The 21,545-nt window shown below is 39.0% G+C and overlaps 1 non-coding gene across 1 annotated transcript; it reads right to left on the bottom strand.

Annotated features, from left to right (window-relative positions):
* Nucleotides 1-15,632: 15,632 nt before the first annotated feature.
* On the bottom strand, nucleotides 15,633-15,736 carry LOC139038296 (U6 spliceosomal RNA). Its single transcript, XR_011491296.1, has one exon. It is a non-coding gene; the product is annotated as a U6 spliceosomal RNA (small nuclear RNA).
* Nucleotides 15,737-21,545: the final 5,809 nt, after the last annotated feature.

Below are 21,545 nucleotides of genomic sequence, written 5' to 3'. Positions count from 1 at the left end.
GCGACAGAGGATGAGATCATTGGATGGCATCACTGACTCAATGGACATAAGTTTGAGCAAGCTCTGGGAGTTGGTGATGGACAGGGAAGCCTGGCGTGCTACAGTCCATGGGGTCGGAAATAGTAGGACACTACTGAGTGACTGAACTGAACTGACTGAGATCCGTTAGCTGGCCCTAAGACCATAACGACAGGTTTCAGTGGTGTTACAAGATGTTCATAGCTATTTGGAAAACCAAATGTGGTGTAAAGAAGAGGAGACAGAAAAGAACTCATCTGGGTGTAAGAGCAGAGAACCAGCTGCAATTGGGGACTTTTAATTTAAGCCCACTCTGCACACATTTGGAGATTGCAACTTAAAACTGGCACTGCTCATTGGTGAAGACAGGCTCAGACTAGAGGAGACAACATTGAGAGGCTGTGTAGACACTTGATGTAATTGTTGTGGTTCAGTCGTGAAGTCGTGTCTGACTCTTTGCGACCCCATGGACTGCAGCATGCCAGGTCCCCCTGTCCTTAACTATCTCCTGGCATTTGCTTGAACTCATGTCCATTGACTTGGTGGTGTTATCCAGTCACATCATCCTCTATCGCCCCTTCTCCTCCTGCCATCAATGTTTCCCAGCATCAGGGTCTTTTCCAATGAGTTGGCTCTCGCATCAGGTGGCTGAAGTTTTGGAGCTTCAGCTGGAGTGGACTCTAATTCCTTTCTAATTAGCCTTCCTGCAGCTCCTGGATATTTCCAAGAGCACTTGGATAGTTTTGGACTAGAGCAAAATGTCCAGCAGCATGTGGGACCTAGGAATTTTCTTCACAGAAAAAACAATGTATTTAAATTAATCATAGTTTTTGAGGCTGACTTGGAAGAGAACGCCCAATTGTTAAATTATGAGGGGAAATTAGGAATGTTTTATTTCTTGAGGTAATAATTCTCTATGTTAATACTATAATATTGGAAAAATAAATGGCAATCCACTTTAGTATTCTTGCCTGGAAAATCCCACAGACAGAGGAGCCTGGTGTGCTATGGCCCATGGAGTCACGAAAGAATCGGACACAACTTAGTGACTAAACAAGACTATAATATAATTGACATTATCATGGTATCAAAAACATTATGTCATTTCTAAGGGCTGGCACCATATGTGACTCCTGCTTTTGGGTGTGAATAGAAATCCTTAAATATATTTTGCTCTGCTTCTCTTTCACAAAGTGAAAAGCTGAGGTTTTCATAGTAGTTTTTGTACACCAGTGTTGGAATCACACAAAACTGTTCTCACATAAGTCTTTCTAATTCAATTTCTCTTTTCAGAAAAGTATGATACTTCCATTCTTGAATGACAGTGAGAGAAAGCTGATGGACCTTATCACTGGTGAAATATCTATTTAACTGGTGAAAATTATGAAAAAAGTATTAAAATATCTGGAGATTGTCTTAAGGGCATACAGCAAAATAGAGAAACACTTAAGAAAGTCTACATGTCAATAATAACAGAGAGATTCTGTTGCATTTGAGCCACGACCCTCTCTTATCTTCCTTTCTAGCTATACTCTATGTGTTTATGACCAAGAAAATGGATATAACTTTTCCCTCTGGGATCCCAGTCTAGAGCTACATTTTCCTGTTGAAAGTGGTGAACCAACTACAGATCTCATTCTGTGCAACTTCAATATGTCGAAACTATATTTCAGGAAGGTGCAGCCAATTGGACTGGAGAATCCTTCCTCCAACAATCCTCAGCTTGTAGGATATAAACCCCAACTTAGATATAGAGCATCAAGAATACTGGGCTCTCACCCCTTACCTGGGTTGAGTGCTAGGATAGGCAAACCAGGAGACTGGGGCTCCTGTTACTCAAGTCATACATGAGCAAGTTGACTCTGGAAGAGGGGGGCCACTGCCTCTCTCATCAACCCCAGTGCAGCCATCCAAAGACTCTGTGAAGGGGGATAAGAAGGCATAAGAAAGGAAGAGCGCTCTTTAAGCATTCTTCAAATGCAATGACTTCACTTTCATTTGGGACAGATTATGCAGAGGTTCATGCCTAAAGCTTTTGTTGAAAACAGTGCAGGTCTTGGAGGTCAACTATTAAGCCAACAGTTGCAACAGGAAAAAAAGTCAACCATCTAAAGTTTAACAGAAGGAAAAGGGGAAGAAGTGGTCAAGAAAAAACCTCTGAGGGTATGCAAAAGCATCAAGCACCCTGTCTTTCCATGGACTTCAGGTTTCATCGGTTTGGGTTGTGGAGTACTTTCTGTCACAGGATATCATTGAGATAGCTACAGGACTCCTAGCAATTATCTGAATCTAACAGCTTAGTGTGATACCAGTGGAGGAAGATGAGCCAGAAGCTTAGCTAGGAAATCAGGGAAAGAGACACTCAAGAGGGGTCAGTTAAAACCACAGCTATCCTTGGGGGTAAGAAAGAGTCATCCTGTATCCATAGATACATATTCTGCAGAGAAACATCAGGAACTAAATGCTGTGAGAGGAAGGCATTACTGAGTTAGTCCAGCATCCTCTAGACAAATGAACAGGAAGAAAACAAACCTCAACTCCATCAGCAAGGCTCAGGGAGGATCTGTACCACAGCTGCTGCAACAGGCTATACCTTATGTCTAATTTTCAACAACAGAAACATTTCACATGTTTCTGAAACTGTACAATATAATCTATACATACAGGGAAAATTTTTTTAAAAGTTACAATATAGGCTGACTTTGAAAGGGCCCAGATGTTGGACTTAGGAGGCAAAGACTTTATCAAAGCTATCATAAATATGTTCAAAGAATTAAAGGAAAAGTGATTTTTAAATAAGAACGTTATATTGATATGTCTCATTAAATAGAATCATACAAAACAAAATCACAAAGAAATACCCCTTTGCACTCACTGTGATGGGTATGATGGAAAAGACAGATGGTATCATGTGTTGATGAGGATACAGAGAAATATTAAGACTCAAAATTTGATTGTGGAAATGCAAAGTAGTGAAGCCACTAAATGAAATAATTATGCAGATCCTCAAAATCTTAATCATAGAATTAACATATAATCCACAAATTCTGTTTCTAGATATTTATCCAAGAGAGATGGCAATATAGATACACAAGAAACTTGAACTTAAATGTAGGTAGGGGGGTGACAGAAGATGAGATGGATGGACAGCATCACCAACTCAATGGACATGAGTTTGAGCAAACTCCAAGAGGTAGTGAAGGACAGGAAAGCCTGGCGCACTACAGTCCATAGGGTGGCAAAGAGTCGGACACCACTTAGAGAATGAACAATGACAAAGCAGAACAGTACTGCTAAAGTATCCAAAAAGTGGAAACAATCCGTGTGTCTATCAGCTGGTGAGTGGATAAACACAGCTGGCACACAATGGAATTTCGTTTGCCAGTAAGAAGAATTAAGTCCTGATACCTGCTACAATACGGATGAAACTTGGCAATATAATGTTAAGTGAAAGAAATTACATTTTGCTGATAGTTACCAATGTTGTGAACATACAAAAAATCACTGAATCTTACACTTTAACTGAATGACTTCTATAATATATGAATTATATCTCAATACAGTTACTTGGGAAACACCTGGGATTTTGTAAAATGTTGAGAGATGTGCTTTATGAATCAGACCAGTGCACAGATGCAATGCCAAAAACCCAGCCTATGACCTGGAATCGAGCATTTTACAGATGCGACTTCACAGTTACGCTGTATTTAAGTCTCCTCTACATTTCCTAGGACATTTGTTCCTCTTATATCTTCTGGATGTCCTGAAGTCTACCCTCACTGGAACCTTCCTGACGGGAAATGTGTCAGAATTGTTCTGGTCCACTTACATTTCTCTAGTCACGGTGCTCAAGTGTGGTCTCCTGACAAACTTGGCAAAGATGAGATTTGCCAGCTCCTGACAGTTCCCTTGGGCTGTGAAACATCTCAGCATGAATATAATGTTCATTGGCCACGTGGTGGTCTGTCCGGTTTAAGCATGGATTCAGTGACTCCAACTGCTGTGCTGTCTGAGAGAAGGTTTTCCATTGCCTGCCCTGCCTGGAGGGTGGTCCCTGGTTCTGTGGTTTTATAATGGTGGTGTTTGTCCAGTTTGTTCTATACCCACCTCCTTCACAAGCTGCCACTGATCTTTGCTCTTGGAACTGCCCAGAAGGGTTGCTCCAATCCACAACTGCATCTCATCTCTGACAGTTTCTGGTTAACCCCCTTGAGTATACAACATGTGAATCACTGAATGTGTCCTGATTCAGGATAACGCTCAGGGAGAGTGGTCTGGAGCACCAGGTGATGGGTCTCCAACATTCCACATTCCAAGAACCACAGAACCAGGATGACTGGATGCACAAGTGCATTATTGGAGATAAAATGTGTGCTGAGCCTTTATGATATAAGTGAGTCATTGAATACATTATTCTCCATCACCTTGGGTATATTGAATAGTAAAGACTTAATCCAATTGTTAAACTTTTGAGATGAGTTTAGTAATTTTTCTGGAATTATGTTGTTGCAAGTTTTTATTTTTCCATTTTTTTATTTAAATTCTAAACTGACTTAGATATATTTATTTTCTGATTTTCTCAGAAATTCTACTGCTCATTTTCTCATGAAAATAATTCCATTGTCAGTGGCTGCTGACCACCTGGATTTCATGTCTCTCAATATTATTGTTTAATATATTTATATAATGAGCTATTATAATAGACTATTATCATGCAAGTAATTTATATGATAACAATAATTAGTTACTAATAATTTACAAATAACTACTTCAACCTTAACGCATTCCTAAAATCATTCATCAGACCAGTTTCTGCAATACACAGTCTTCAGGACTTATAGGAATTCACTCTGTGACACATTCTTAAACAGATTTCCCTGTCACAGACACAGTTGTAATAACCACTGATGAAATCCTGAAGAATGTTGATATATTGAAATGTGCTTTGAGAACCACATTTTTTATTTCAAACTTTATTGAAGATCTTTTCAAACTCTGTGTTAACCACAAAATTGGTGACAACTTGATGGATGTTGTGCCCTTATAAAAGTTTCTTTATGGAGTTATTAGAAATCCTCCCCTCTCGGTATGTCTTGAGCTTTTGTGGTTCTTACTCTAATGCAAAGAGTGATTCTGAGGGACAGGCAGCTTTGTGACCAGATCTGGACTCAGCAAAGGTTGAATATGAAGCAGTAGTCGTTAAAGTGAACTTTACCCCTTGTTTTAATTAGAACAAACTCAGGCTCTCTGCCACTGTGAATTTACACCTGGCAGGTTTTAGGGGAGATTGAGACACTTTGGGGGAGATCCATAAACATCTTCCATGCTGAATATTGAGTTATTAGTTTATCTTCACTTTTTCAGGTTCGAGCTCCAATACAGAAGTGAATTTTTGGCACAATTGCCAAAATCCCTCTGGGATTAGAAATCTCCTCTATTAGCTCTGTATATGTCCGAAGACTAGGAGTTTAGCAAAGCTGTACTGGGGAAAACAAAAACAAAAACAAAACAAAACAGAAAAAAGGTGTGTTATAAGTCACACATCTCCCATCACCCTGGCGCTCCTGTGATTCCACAAACAAGCCCGTCAGGGTCCTCTTTCTGCATTTATAATCAGGGAGGCTTTTTTTTTTTTTTTTTACATAGAATACTCTTTTGCACTTAAATTTTCATGTACATTTCTGTTGGAATGCTACATTTTTAGAGTCTACATTCTTGAGTAAATAAATGTAAAAACTGACACGATTTAAACTGTCTTGTTAAAATCTACTATCCTGATGTTTCCATTGCACAGAGAAAGACTGACCATAATCACCAAGCTGTATCACTTTGCTGACAGAAGTGTGTATTACCAAAGCTATAGTTTTTCCAGTAGTCATGTACGGATGTGAGAGTTGGTCCATAAAGAAGGCTGAGTGACAAAGAATTGATGCTTTTGAGCTGTGGCGCTGGAGAAGAATCTTGAGAGTCCCTTGTACGGCAAGGAGATCAAAACAGTCAGTCCTAAAGGAAGTTAACCTCGAATATTCATTGGAAAGACTCATGCTGAAGCTGGCACTCCAATACTTTGCCACCTGATGGGAAGAACTGACTCATTGGAAAAGACCCTGATGCTGGGAAAGGCTGATGGTAAAAGGAGAAGGGGGATGCAGAGGCTGAGATCATTAGGTAGCATCACCTACTCAATGAACATGAATCTGGGCAAACTCTGGGGGGCAGCGAAGGACAGGGGGGCCTGGCGTGCTGCAGGTCCATGGGGTCTCAAAGAGTCACAAATGACCTAGCGGCTGAACAACAGCAGCACAGGTGCGTACACTGCGGAAAGACCGACCGGCCTGTCTTCGTCCAGCAAGGCTTGTGGGCACCTTCCTGAGCATCGCCCTATGAGCTGGGGTATGCTGCACCCAGTCCTTCTTGAATGCGCTTACCAAGTGCGTCTGCTCATCAGACTGAATGAATATCCCAACAGTTTTCATGCTGTGCATCAGACTAGCAGGTTAGCCATCCAGTGTCACCTCTCCTCCACCACCACCACCAAACATCTGGGATTTCCGCTGAATGAAGAACTCTTCATGGACGTTTAGAACTACATTTGGCTGAATGGTCTCCAGGCCAAGGTATCGGCATGAGATGCTTCCAGCCTCAGAGGTCTCTATCAGGACCCTGCTCAAGAGCAAAGAGAGGTCTGTATAAGGCAAGAAGTAAGTTCAATTGCTGGCAGACACAAAGCTTCTCACACAGCTAATCATGTTGCTTACAGCAGGTATAGTCATCCAGCCATTCATTTTTTTTTAATCATTGAAATATAGTTGATTTACAGTCTTGTGTTAGTTTTGGTGTTCAGCAAGGTGAATATAGATTCTTTTTTATTATAGACTATTAAAAGATATTAACTTTGGCTCCCTGTACTATACAGTAAGTCCTTGTTTGTTTATTTTATATATATACTGTATATATTTAACCCCAAACTCTTTTTTTTTTTAACCCCAAACTCTTAACTTATCTCTCCCCCTTTCCCTTTTGGGAACCATAAGTTTGTTTTCTCTGTGGGGCTGATTTTATTTTGTAGATAAGTTAATTTGTAGAAAAACTAAAAATAAAGTTGCCATATGATCCAGCAGTCCCATTTATGGGCATATATCTAGAGAAAAACTCTAATTCAAAAACATACATGCACTCTACTGTTTATTTACATATAGCCAAGATTATTTACAATAGCCAAGACATGGAAGCAACCTAAATGTCCATCAACAGAGGAATGAATAAAGGTGATATGGTACATATATACAATGGAATATTACTCAGCCATAAAAAGGAATGAAATAACACCATTTTCACCAACATGGCCGGACCTACAGATTGTCATAGTGAGAGAAGTAAGTCAGATAAAGAAGGACAAATATCATATGATATCAGTCATTCACGTATTCGCCCCTTCAACAGACATTTATGTTAAATCTATTATACTTGGGTCACAGACACGAGGCTGGGCAGCATACACTAGCCCCGATTTCTAGAAACCTGCAATCCACTGGGGAGAAACTCTACCATCATGCAAGTGATTTCTCAACAACTATTACAGTGCATGCTACAGAAGAGTGTATACTGTATTATGAAATCGTTAACAGGGTCCCTAAGGAAGATTGGAAGCTCAGGATGACCTGTCTGAGGAAGTGTCGCTTATAAGGGGATTTGAGAGCCACACCAAGCTTGCTTTGTTCTTCAATTATAGCTAAGTCTTGGCCTCATAATTTATTGTTTGCTCACCTCTTTTACCTGCTGCTTACTCTCTGACCCCTGATTGAGGTGCCATGTGTGGGTACTGTGTCTGTCTTTACATCAGCCAAGGCTGCTCTGAAATCTGTGAGACAGTCATATGATTTTTAGAAATACCTGAATTACATTTTTTTAATCAATGGAAACTATCAATGAAATGAAGCAAAAGTTAAAAAAAGAATTGGAGTCATTAGTATAAAGTTGAAACTCTGGCAGAGCAAGTGATGAAATTTAAAATATACTAGAGATAGAGAGAGAGAGAAAAGTAACAAATGGAAAGAAAATAATAATAGTACAAAATGCCTAGGTTGACAAAAAGAAACTTTTGTTCTGTTTAAGAAGTAATTCTGATTACCATAAAATATTAGTGAGGAAATACACTTATGCTTATTCTGAAGAGAACACTATGCTCCACTGAAAAAGATAAAACCTCAAGTCTGTCTTCCTTTTGTTTATTAAACAAATAATTTATTGCAAAATAAAGAAGATTCAAATACTATCAGGCACATCATGTACTAAATCACTCAGTTGTGTCTGACTCTTTGTGACCCCATGGATTATACAGTCCATGGAATTCTCTAGGCCAGAATACTGGAGTGGGTAGCCTTTCCCTTCTCCAGGGGATCTTCCCAACCCAGGACTGAACCCAGGTCTCCCACATTGCAAGTGGATTATTTACCAGTTGAACCACCAGGGAAGCCCATAGTGGAAACTAGAATTATCTAAATTGTATGCAGTTTTTGTTAGAAAATAAATGTTTTTCAGAAATACCCCATTAAGTGATGGCATCATTCAGTCTTCTCCTGAGAGTTAAAAGAATTTTTGATATTTTAAGATTTGCAAAGAATTAGAAAGTACTATGTTCATGTTCTTTATCTGAACAAATTCTTTTAGGAACTAGTCTAATGAAAAATGTGGAATAAGGGGAGAGATTAAGATAGAGCAAGATCGAATGTGAAAGAAATAGTAATGAGAAAACAGTTACACTGTGTAAAATATAACTCAGGAATGAGAATGCAATTCGGTATTGTAATTCCAGTAATACGTACAGATTCTTAAAAGTAATGATGCATCCTCAGAAATCTAAATCCCAAACTATCAGAAAAGCAAAGGCATTTTTAATATAACTGTGACATTGTAAGAAGAGCAAAGTATGAGCACCCTGAAAGCTTTATCTAAGTGGAGGGTAAGCGGATGAGAACAGCTCACTATGAGAGCAGGGTTATTGTTTTTTATGCCTCATGAAAAAAATATCAGCTGAGTGATCACTCTTCGAGGAGTGGGCTATTCAATATCAGAGTGGAAAATCATAATGCTGTTTCCCAATTCCTGTGTGGGGAAGGGGAGTAAGGATGGAAGAGAACTCAAAACCCACCAGAACAAAAAATGGGGAAAGATTAGGAAAGAAAGAAACAATATGTGTAAAATTAGACTAAATAAACGCAATAAAATGCAAATGTTACATCCTTATAAAATTATGTATGATGTCATTTTGGATCTTAAAATTTAAGCTAAACTGGCAAAAATACAGGTACTGTATTCCTAAAGAGGCTTTCCCTAGTAGCTTAGACAGTAAAGCATCGGCCTGTAATGAGGAGATCCGGGTTCAATCCCTGGGTGGGGAAGTTCCCCTGGAGAAGGGAATGGCAACCCACTCCAGGATTCTTGCCTGGAGAATCCCGTGGACAGAGGAGCCTGGCGGGGTCGCAAAGAGTCGGACACAAGTGAGCAACAAAACACTCAAATACCCACATTCCCAAAGAAAGGGAGGATGAGAAGGAGGAAGAGGAGGTGGGTGATGTGAAGGAGAGAAAAAAATTTTCTTTGACAAAGAAAATGTCAAACAGAAGGAAATATAGTGTCAGCATTAAGAGCAATCAAATCATTTTAAAGTCCAAATGTTTTAATGAGAAAAAAGATGACTATACAAATAAAAACATAATAATGAAGGAATTATTATTCATTATATAACAGTGATTAATTATAATCACTATAATCAGTAATGAATAATTATATTCATAACATATTCAGGAATAAAGCAAAGTTTATGTATATGTAACTACATATATGTGTGTATTATATATATATATATATATACATATACACACACACACATAATTTAGCAATAATGACTGCATAAAAATGTAACAGACTTTTTTAGTGCAAAATATAAAACAAAGTTAATAATTCATTGATATGTAGACAATACACCAGACTCAGTAAAAGACACATTAGTATAGTTGAAGATGGTTCAATGGAAATTTTTAAAATTAAAATTTAGAGATAAAAATTAAATAAAAGTCTAGAGAACATAAAAGAAATGTGCAGTACGAACAAGTATTAACCAACGTGTATATAAGTTCTCAGAGTAAAGAGAATGAAAAACAAACCTCATTTGAAAACAAAGAAACCTAAACAATTTCTAAATCATGTGAAAGATATCAACCCACAGAGTCAAGAAATTCAGTGAAACCAAGCTGAATCAATAGAAAGCAAATCTCATCAAGGCATACAAAAGTCAAACATAAAATGTAGATAAAGAGATAATTTGAAAGCAACAGAAATATATATATATTATTTATATATAATATAATATTTATATTAATATTATATTATTATATATTATATGTGTCATATATAATATAAATATATTATAAATTTATAAATATATATAATATATTATAAATATATAAATAATAGTTATATAATAATATAAATAAATATAAAATATATAAATATTATATAAAATATATATAAATATATATATATGACAGTATCCTTCAAGAAAACAATAATAAGAATGACAGATGATTTCTGAATAGAGATAATGGAATCCAGAAGATAGGAGGACAGCATTTTTAAAATAGTGAAGGCGAAGAAATGGCAAACAACCAAGCTATTATTCTATATCCGGCAGATTTCCTTCATAACTCCAAGAGCCATGAAAATGTCTCAGAAAAACAACTGTGGCTACGTGCCTGCACTATTAGAAGTGCTAAAGGATGCTCCTCGGGCCGAAGGCCAACGCTCCAAACTGAAACACAGAGGTGGCCTGGGCATCCCCAGAAAGATGCCGATTCCTGGCCTGCTGGCTCGGCTGTGACACTGGCATGATCATAACAAGGATGACATGACAAGCCTGGAAAAGAGAGGCAATGTTGCCTCTTGTTCATATGTTACTTATACTTGCAAAGCAAATTTATCTTGAATTAAAATCAGGTATATTTTTGAAAAGTAGTCTTTAAATTTTTCCAGGTAGTAAACATAAAAAAAAAAAAAAGAATGATAGAATTAAAAAGTTATTTCATAAGTGCTGTTTAAAGTGTTAATTGGAGACAGTGCTGACAGATTGCTGATAAAATCTTTGAAAGAGAAAGTCACTCAGTTGTGTCTGACTCTTTGCGACCCCATGGACTATAGGGTCCATGGAAGTCTCCAGGACAGAATTCTGGAGTGGGTAGCCTTTCCCTTCTCCAGGGGATCTTCCCAACCCAAGGATCAAACCCAGGTCTCTCACATTGCAGGCGGATTCTTTACCAGTTGAGCCACAAGGGGAGCCCAAGAATACTGGAGTGGGTAGCCTATGCCTTCTCCAGCAGATCTTCCTGACCCAGGAATTGAACCAGGGTCTCCTGCATTGTAGATGGATTCTTTTCCAGTTGAGCTATCAGGGAAGCCTTGAAGTGAACCTTGCTGCTATGGACAAAATTGTGCACCAGCACCATCAGCCCACCCACTGCCAAACTCAGAGGCTGCAGCCCTAGTCGCCAATGTGTCTGTATTTGGAGATAGATCCTCTAAGGAAGTAATTAATGTTCAACGAGGGCTTATGGGAAGATCCCCTGGAGAAGGAGAGGGCACCTCACTCCAGCATTCTTGCCTGGGAAATCACATGGACAGAGGAGCCTGGGGGGGCTGCGGTCCACAGGGTTGAAGAGCCGGACACAACGGAGCCACCAACCTACAACAGCAGAGGGTTTACCAATGGGCCCCTGGTCTGTTGGGTTGCTGTCCTTATAAGAAGAGACACCAGAGGCTCTCTGTCTCTTTCTGGCTTTCTCTTCGCACCAAGCAAAGACCATGTGAGACACAGTGAGGGAGGGTGCCATCTGCAAGCCAGGAAGAGAGTTCTCACCAGAAACCAATCAACGAGAGCCTTGATCTTGGACTTCTAGCCCCCAGAACTGCGAGGAAAAGCAAGCGTCTGTGGTTTAGGTTGCTCAGGGCATGCTATTTGTTGTGCCAGCCTAAACAGACTAGTACCCTGGGCATTCGTGCACTGCCCCCTCCCTGAGATGAAGACTGTGCAAGGAAGGGACTAAGCTATTATCGTCCTAACTCGCTGGTTAGCATGAATATTACACAGCTCCTGCTGTGGTTCAGCATCAATAATTCAATATCATCCATGTTTTGTCCTATAAAAACAACACTTAACTTTAAGCATTTACGTGTAATTTTCAGTTCATGGGATTACAGGAAATGAAAAGCAAATTAATGGACCCCAAGAGGAAGCAGAAACAAATTAAAATTGTGGCTCTTTCAGCAGGATATCAAACAAAGCCTCTTTGACATTAGGTGGTTTTTATTGTTTTAAATGTTCTGCTATATACATATATATTTTAATAGAAATGACTAATGGGAAATAACAAATGTAAAGCTTGTCCTAGATTCTAACAACTCAAATGGAAAAAGCACTTTTAAGCTCAATTAGGTAAATTTAAATATAATCTGGGTTTTGAAAGGTAAAAGATCATCCTTCTAAAAAGAAACCAAGAGTTTTGATAAGAACATACACTAAAAGATCACATTTTGCTAAAATACATGTGTTTGTGTGTATTTGTACATGTATTTACATAGGAAAAGTCCTAGATGATTGGTTATAACATTTAAAAGATTAGTGATGATCTCGGAATGATGAGGAAATGACTATTCAATTTGCTTGCCTGCATTTTCTAGTTCTCTGCAATACACATGTACAACTTCTAAAAAGATAAATGCTGTTGACAATCAATTCCTTAGAGGAACATATTCTATCCATTCAGTTCAGTTCAGTTTCTCAGTCGTGTCCAACTCTTTGTGACCCCATGGACCGCAGCACCCCAGGCTTCCCTGTCCATCACCAACTCCCAGAGCTTGTTCAAACTCATGTCCGTTGAGTCTGTGATGCTATCCAACCATCTCATCCTCTGTCATCCCCTTTTCCTTCCTTTAGTCTTTCCCAGAATCAGGGTCTTTTCCAACGAGTCAGCTCTTCACATCAGGTGGCCCAAGTATTGTAGCTTCAGCTTCAGCACCAGTCCTTCCAATGAATATTCAGGACTGATTTCCTTTAGGATGGACTGGTTGGAACTCCTTGCAGTCCAAGGGACTCTCAAGAGTCTTCTCCAACACCACAGTTCAAAAGCATCAATTCTTCAGTGCTCAGCCTTCTTTGTAGTCCAGCTCTCACATGTATCTATCGGTAGCTGCCAGTTATTTGATCTCCTTTCATTTCACTAAAAAACAATCTCCCTAAACTACTGTGTCTCTCTTGATTCTTGCTTGTGGCATATTCCTCGATGAATTCAACATTTGTAACAATGGCCTATATCCACCGGGACCTCAGAATTCTGTAAGCTTCTCTTCATCTGTCTCACTTCAGTCACTCCCTCTAAGAGTTGCATTCAAGGCTTTGTCAATCCCGATAAGAACACAGCCTCTGAAGTTTAGATTCAACTATCCCACTCTACTTAAGTATCTTCCTCGTCACACTGAGGGCACTCCCTATGAATGAGATATCCTTGCATTGACGCAACCTGTTTTTCACATTTTCGCTCTCCATCCTATTTTCAGCTCTTTTCACTAGCTATCACTCTCTGGGATATACCACTATCACATCCTCTTAAAAACACCTTATTTTCCTTGACGCTTCCTTTTTCTTTGGTCACACTTATGTGTAGAAAGCTGAATCCTCAAAAACCCAACTATTCTCCATGTTCAGAAGTGAAACATGGCCAGAGAGAAATGCTTAACTGTGCTTACTGCTATTACCTTGAATTCATGACACAGTTCTCAAAGTGACTCTCAGATCTCTTCCAATTTTGACTATCCTTCAGTTTGTTTTTTTCCTACTCTTCCAAACAGCAAGTTCCCACCTTCTCAGCATTTGAACGCATCTTACTCTCAGCTGATGACCTTTCATCACTTGCCCTTGGGGATGTGGATGCACCCAGGCCGACTCCTCTTATTGTCCCACAACCCACGTCCTGCGGTCACTCTCCCCTCTGACTTTCTAGGATGGACGGTATTTCTCTGTGCCCATCCATGTAACGCCCAGCAAGGCAAACAGTGCTTTCTGTTGCCTTCCCAGTGACATCCAGACCCCACAGCACAGTTCCCTCCTGCCTCTTTCTTATCCTGCGGTGTAGCTTGTTCACCAGGCTCTACTCACATCAGCACCAGCATGTCTTTCGTCCTTGTCTTGGGGCCTTTGTGTTGGCTGATCCACCAACAGGAAAACTCAACTACGTGTGCATGGGAGGCTGTTTCCTTTTCAGATCCTGCAAGACATAGCTTCAGGGTCACCATCTCAGAGAGACCTTCCTTAACATCACAAATAGGATTGACGCTTCCTGGGACTTTCTCTCACGTATTTTTTTCTCTCATTATGTTTTCATTCTTTCCTTTCCTCCTCCTCTTCCTTCCTCCCTCCCATCCTTCCTTCCTACCTCCTTTCCTTATGGAATACAAGCATAGTCCATTTGTCTTTTTCAGAGCTAGGAGTGATGTGATGGGAACAGCAGGGAGACACCGATATGTGTCTCCATAACTGATCTCCCAGAAGGCAGCCTACTAAGTGCTGTGGGAGCAATGCCACCTTAGACTCCTTCATCAGAATGGAAAATAGTATTTGACCTTAGTTTATCTTGTTGGAAAAATAAGTCTTATTATTAAATGATAATTCGTTTATTATTAGATTAAAAAAACATTAAATTAAGTACAAACTGTGACTTTAAAACTAGATTCTAAATTCAGTCTCATATTTACTTTTGTGACTCAACAAGATGTGTGCTGACCACATGCATGGACTCTGCTATGTGTCCATAACTCCAAAAGAAATAGGAAGATTTCTTAGAAGTCCTTTGATGCACTTCCTCCGTTGAGTCAGGAGTCCACATTTGGTACTCACTTAACTGCATACCTTAGACGCCCCTGCGTGGTGGATTTGAAGCCGTGGTTGCTGGAATAACCTGGTAGAGGATGTGTCGTGAGAACAGGAGGAAGCGGAACGCAAGGCTGCTACGTGGAGTTTGGATCTCGTCTCTGCGCTCTTGCTTCCCAGGACACTGAGCCGAGAGAAGTGGGGATTAGGAAGCCTACTAATTCAGGAACAGCATGGAACGCAAGAGCATGCACCCTCCTGCAGCCTCTGAGGAAGACAGTCCGTTCCTGGAAGTTAGGTTGACTGTTACATCTTCTGACTTTGATCTCGAGTACGTGACTTAACCTCTTGGTAATAAGAATGTTTCTATAAAGCAAAGAGTCTTTAGTACCTTACTTTCTTTGTCTAATCACTCCTTCTTACTGCACAAGATTCTTATTACCAGAGGTGAAAGTCAAATTATTTGCAACTCTGTGACCCCATGACTGTTTTGCCCAGAGAGTGTTTTGCCTATGTTCTCCTCTAGGAGTTTTATAGTTTCCAGTCTTACAATATCATATAAGCTATAGGTGTACCATATTATTTTATACATAGTAGTTGGACTTCTTACTCTCCTCCCTGTCATATCTCCCCCCGCCCCACTGGTAACACCTAATTTCTTCTCCATATCTGTGAGTCTGCTTCTTTTTTTGTTATAAAAACTATGGAAAGCAGTACAAATGTTTGTGTCATCCTTGCACAGGGGTCATGCTAACTTCTGTATAATTCCAGTTTTAGGGCATGTGCCGCAGAGGCAAGCACCGAAATATTCTCAATACTTATCAAACCTAAAGCCCAATTATTCCTCTTTATTGAATGACTTATTTAAACACATTTAACCACAGCGGGGCTTATATACAGTGAAGCACCTCAAAATGTATGAAGAAATAAATTCCAATTTAATGAACTGAACTCTTAATAAAATATAAAGATGGGCAATTCAAAAGAAATAAATTTTTTCTTTCAGCTAACACAGCAAAATAAAGGCTGTTTTTTGAAATACCTGTATTAATTTTGATGTATGTAACAAATTTGCAAATGCTTTTATCATTATTATGATTAGTAGTTTATTTTTAGTAGTTCTTTTGTCAATTTGATATAGTTGCCACCGTTACCAACTATTTAAAAAATTTTCCTCATTTTTATTTCCAGTGCCAAATTTGTCAGGAGCAAAGAAAAATATAATCTCAAGTGTGACTTACTCCCAAACCTACAGAAATCTGTGATATGGAAGGATTTTCTTCGATCCGACAGGCGTGGCATTTTGATGACGTGAAAGTGCTCATTGAATGTGGGGTCTGCACAGCCCTGAGTTCATCAGGATCAACTTCCTGCAGAAGCATGTTTCAGAGTTTGAGAAGTGCATAACACCTGGAAAGTTGTTAGTAATATGCTAACTCCTAAGCTGAGTGGAAGAAACTCCCGTGTAAAATATAATAGGGTCTTTTTTGCTCTCCATCGGTATGTATTTAAATTTTTAAAAAATTATCCAAGGAAAAAAAAAAAGCCAACAACAACAACAACAACAACAACAACAGGCGCTACATTCCTTACCATGTGCTTTAGAAAGGACTTTCCACGCGCTCGTCTTGAGAAGGTCATCTCTGAGACATGCACGCCGGCCCTTCATTAGGTCTGCTCTTGCATTCATATTTAACTTCTTTCATTCTGTGGCCTTTATTAGCTGAACTCCTGGAGCTTGTAGCACATTTTAAACAGCAACACTGGGAGGATGTAAATGCAGAATAATGTATCAGGACTCAAATTTGCATGGTCAAATGTCAAAAAAATTAGGCCTTCCCCAGAACCATGTCAAGAGAAATAACGTAAGTGGGCAAACTCAACAGCAGGCATGCCATTATCATTTAGCAAACGCTGTCATCACCGCCAGCCAGTGGAAGCAGTGGTCATTAGCTGGAGCTCTGCCGGGGGATGCTATGATTCTTCCTTTTCCTTTTTTTTTTTTAAGGTTTTTATTTTTTCCCCATCATCTGACAGTATTTCACGGAACCCTGCAATGCCGTGTTGCTTTCCTGACAGGGAAGTCAGGAGATGGGGGCTGGTGTCTTTGGAGTGGGAGGCATGGAGGGCTAAGGAGAAAAATCCATAATCGTCCACTGTCAGCTAGCGGGTGCAGGAATTGCATTACCTATCGGATAAATACTCATTAAGAGTAATCACTTTATTTCAGCTCCGTAATGACATTAACAAGCTTGGAATACAGGGAATTACACGAGTCAGAACAAATAATTGAATATTCCACCGCGGAGGGAACACAGCACAAGCCTGCCTTCACGTCATGCCGTCTCTGAAGCTAGCACAAGCATGCAATTAGATAATAAGCTTAAACAGCATTAAATTGGCACTGCTCATACCACCACTGAGAATAAAGAAGTATTAATTGTTCAACTCTCACCTGCTTGTAATTTCATGCAAGGCAAAGGCTAGCAAGCTTGCCCTAGTTTGATTTGAATGGACTTATACACAGGGTTTGAACAAACCAATAAAAGCGGAATTTAAAGAGAGCCTGAGATAAAGAAAGGTGAAAACAGCTGTTGCAGATGAACCATATTTAGTGGGAAGCGGTCTTCTTGGAATGGGAGATGGATGAAAACTGGGCTACATTTTAAAACTAAAGGTTACCAAAAGAATGTGACAAGTATCCTATAAAAATTTTTCCCCAATGTTTCTAGCAGAAGCATTTCTTTCAAAGTGATTATAAAATCTCCTGAATATGCCTACCGAGATGGGATTCACACAATTCAGTACAATTAGCACAGCTGGGTAGATAGAAGTGAATGACGGTATAGATACCCACACAGATATTGCTGTAGAAACAGATAAACATAGATACAGACAAGATTAGCACGGGTGCATCCTTAATCATGGAGAATGCTGAAGGTACGTAAAGCTTTCAAAACAGAACAGGACGTCCTGACAAACAAGAGAAGATTTTCAAAGGCAGGCGAGCCACACGAGATGCTCCCCTAACTCGTTCGACTTCTTAGCAAACTGGGACCCGAGCGGAGAGAAAACTGCCTCTCTGACGCTCCATCCCAGGACCTCATGCGTCTCGCTTGGTGTTCTGGGTCCATGCATGTGGGTTAACCTAGCGTGAGGCATCAAATTGCACAAGCTGTTAGTGAATGCCCCGAGAGCCCAGAAAGCTGTTGCCGCTCTGCCTGCACACAGAGAGAGGTGTCGTCCCGTCCCAGAGAGGCTGCCGGGGCCAGAGCAGGTAGAGATGGGCTGTGAGCGTCTGGGGGCTCTAGGGAGGGCAATTTGGAAGTATCCGTTTACCGTCAGTTCTACCACAATTCCAAATCTGTGTAGTTATTCAGACGAGCCAATCGGCACCGGATATTTGATAGGCAAACTCAATAATCATTTATAATCTTGACAGGTTAAGGGTCTCCAAGGCAAAGCATAATATACACAGTGGGTCTGAAAATAAGAGAAAACAAATAAAGGAATCTCTATATTCCTGAGCAAATATCTTTTCTTTCTCTGGCTCTACAGTCTTCCAATCAGGGGTTTCCTTTATCATTCTAATCCTCCCAGGACACACAAAACCATTTTTAATCTATTTTTCTAAGTAGACCACCATCCTGCCTTCACCTCAGTACTTGCCTATAACTCATGTGGGTGTCTGAAAGTTATATTTCTTTAATAAAGGCAAGGTAAAAAAGAAATTAGGTCCTACTTTAGGACAATTTAGAATGTGTCAATAAATTCAAAATTGAGAACTAAAATAGAAATTTGAGTATTCATCACATCTGTCCTATAAAATAAATTGAAACTGTTAGAAGAAAAATTATCCACTAGCCCAGTCTTTTTGAGGGAATAACATCTTGCATACTACATTGCGTAGCAGGTACCCAATCCATCTTAAAAAATATCCAGGAAAAGGATATCCTTCATGTAAAAAAACTGGAATTTAAATACCCTTCCTCCTTATTTTTCTCTCTCTTCCTCCTTTCTCTCATTCTCTCATTATAAACTGATTCTGGTTTCAGATTCTAGATTCTTGTTATAATGAGAGGCAGTTATTCTGGGTCTTAGCTTTCATAAAATGTTAATATTCGTTGTTGTATTGTCGCTAAGTCAAGTCTGATTCTTTGCGAGGCTATGGCCCTCCAGGTTCCTCTGTCCATGGGATTCTCCAGGCAAGTATACTGGCGTGGGTTGCCATTTCCTTCTCCAAGGGAAGTTCTTGACCCAGGGATCTAAACCGAGTCTTCTGCATTGCAGACTGATTCTTTACTGCTGAGCCACCAGGGAAATTCTTCATAAAATATCACTTCTTATACAAAGAACTATCTGATTTACTATTTGGTAAAATAAAATGTGTATACCGATTTTTCTCTCTCTACCTAATTATGTGCTACTCATCCTAGGGGATATCTTCAAGAATGCACATTTCTATTGGATACAAAAACATGTATGAGACAATTAAGAAAGAATATAAGCAAAATTTACGAGTCACATTGTATAACAGGATAATCCAAAATTAGTTCACAGAAGAGATCTAGTTATGTGTCATTCAATAAATATTGATTTATCATGTGCTATATTCAGTCACTACACCCTGTTTAAGACAGACATACGTGGTTTTCTCAAGGACCTCTATTTCCTTGAAGTAGACAAGCAGGCACAAGGAGATAGAGAATATGGTACTCACTATAACTTTTTTTTTGCAAAGGTATTTTTTTGGAAGAAATATTCTTGTCAAGATGAAATCAAGAGAGACATGGCTTTTGGCAGCCAAGTCTTGTGCAAGATGTGCCAAGCAAAAGATAAAAGACCTGAGTGAAAGTCCAGTTATGGAGATAAAAGAGGTCACATGCCCTTCAGCTGGCCCTTTCCCATGACCACCCACGTAACATCCGAATCCCAGCTCTGTAGTCGCGTTGCTAAACTCCCTGCAGACTGGAGAAGAGGACTCAGGAGGAGCCCTGTTTTTATTATTGTTATTATTCCTTGAAACAGAGAGAACAGCAGCATTCTATGTAGGTGCAGGAACTTGGGAGAGAAAGGATGACTCACGTGGCAAACTGGGATAGATGGTTTCAGGCAGGAAGATGGCGTGTGGGAACCATGGAGGCATATGGGAATGTATCATACTGAGCGAAGTAAGTCAGAGAAAGGCAAATACATGATATCAGCTGTATGTGGAATCTTAAAAAAGGGTACCACTGACTTATTTATGAAACAGTAGGGACACAGCTGTAAAAATAAACTTATGGTTACGGGGGGGCGGGTCGGGGGAAAAGGATCAGTTGGGAGATTGGCATTGACATACACACACTACTATACGTAAACAGGTAACTAATGAGAGCCTTTTAATTTTATATATAGTGACGTGTGTATGTCAGTACCAGTCTCCCAACTAATGCCTCCCCACCTCTCACCCTCTGGTAACAATACATTTGTTATGACCCAGGAAGCTCAAAGAATACCAAGCAGGGTAAATTAAAAAAAAAAAAATCTATCACTAGTCATAGTGGAAAAAAAAAAAAGCAAACAGAAAATCTTAGAATAAACCAGAGGAAAGACACTTTACCTATAGTGGAACAAAGATAAGAATTACATGGGGACGTTTCACCAGAAATTATGCAAACAAGAAGCATAGAGTGAAATGTTTATTAAATGGAAAAATTCAAGCAATGACAATTTTGCACACAGTAAAATTATTATTCCAAACCAAAAAAGAAAGAAACAGCTTCACAGGCAGGAACAAATCTCCAGAATTTAGGAGCTAGTAGAGCTGTCTTACAAGAAATGTTTAAAGAAGTTCTTCAGAGAGAAGGAAAATTGTTTATGCTGGTGAGTTAGATCTACATAAAGGAAGTGCATCAGAAAAAGAATTTAGGCAAAATAAAACATTTTATTTTTTCTTCTTATTAATTGATCTAATAGATATCTAAAATAATAAAGAAAAATACACAGGGTTATTATAACCTATAGATGAATGTAATGGATGGCAGCAAGATTGTTTACTTATAATATTACAGGGAGGAATTTTGAATACTCAGTTCTATGTTACCTATACTATCTGTGAAACAATAAAGGATATTTGGAAGTAGACATAGATTAGTGATAAATCTGTATTGCAAATTCTAGAGTAACTACTAAAAGTTTTGGAGACTATATGTAACATATCTAAGTAACACATGAGTCAAAAAAAGTCTTGATATTTTTTAAAGATATTGCAGTCTTCGAGACACTTAAGACATTTGAACTAGATGAAAATAAATAAAAAGCTTAAATTTATGTAATATAGTGAAAGCAGTGTTTAGAGGGAAATTTATAGCATTGCATGCATATTCATGGGAAAATTTATAAAATCAAGAAGCTAATTGTTCACATTACCAAGGAGAGGAAAACACTTTAAACTTAAATCAAGAAAAACAGTAATCAAAATTAAAGCATAAATAAATAAAATTTTAACCATGAAAACAATATAGCAAATCAGTAAAATCAAACTGGTTCTTTGAAATAGTCAATAAAATTGATGAAACTGTAGCCAGGTTAACCAAAAAAAAAAAAAAAAAAAGAAATGAAAGAATTT

Source organism: Odocoileus virginianus, chromosome 14 (genome assembly GCF_023699985.2).
Source record: "Odocoileus virginianus isolate 20LAN1187 ecotype Illinois chromosome 14, Ovbor_1.2, whole genome shotgun sequence".
NCBI classification, from domain to species: domain Eukaryota; kingdom Metazoa; phylum Chordata; class Mammalia; order Artiodactyla; family Cervidae; genus Odocoileus; species Odocoileus virginianus.
This window is presented reverse-complemented; position numbering and strand designations above follow the sequence as displayed.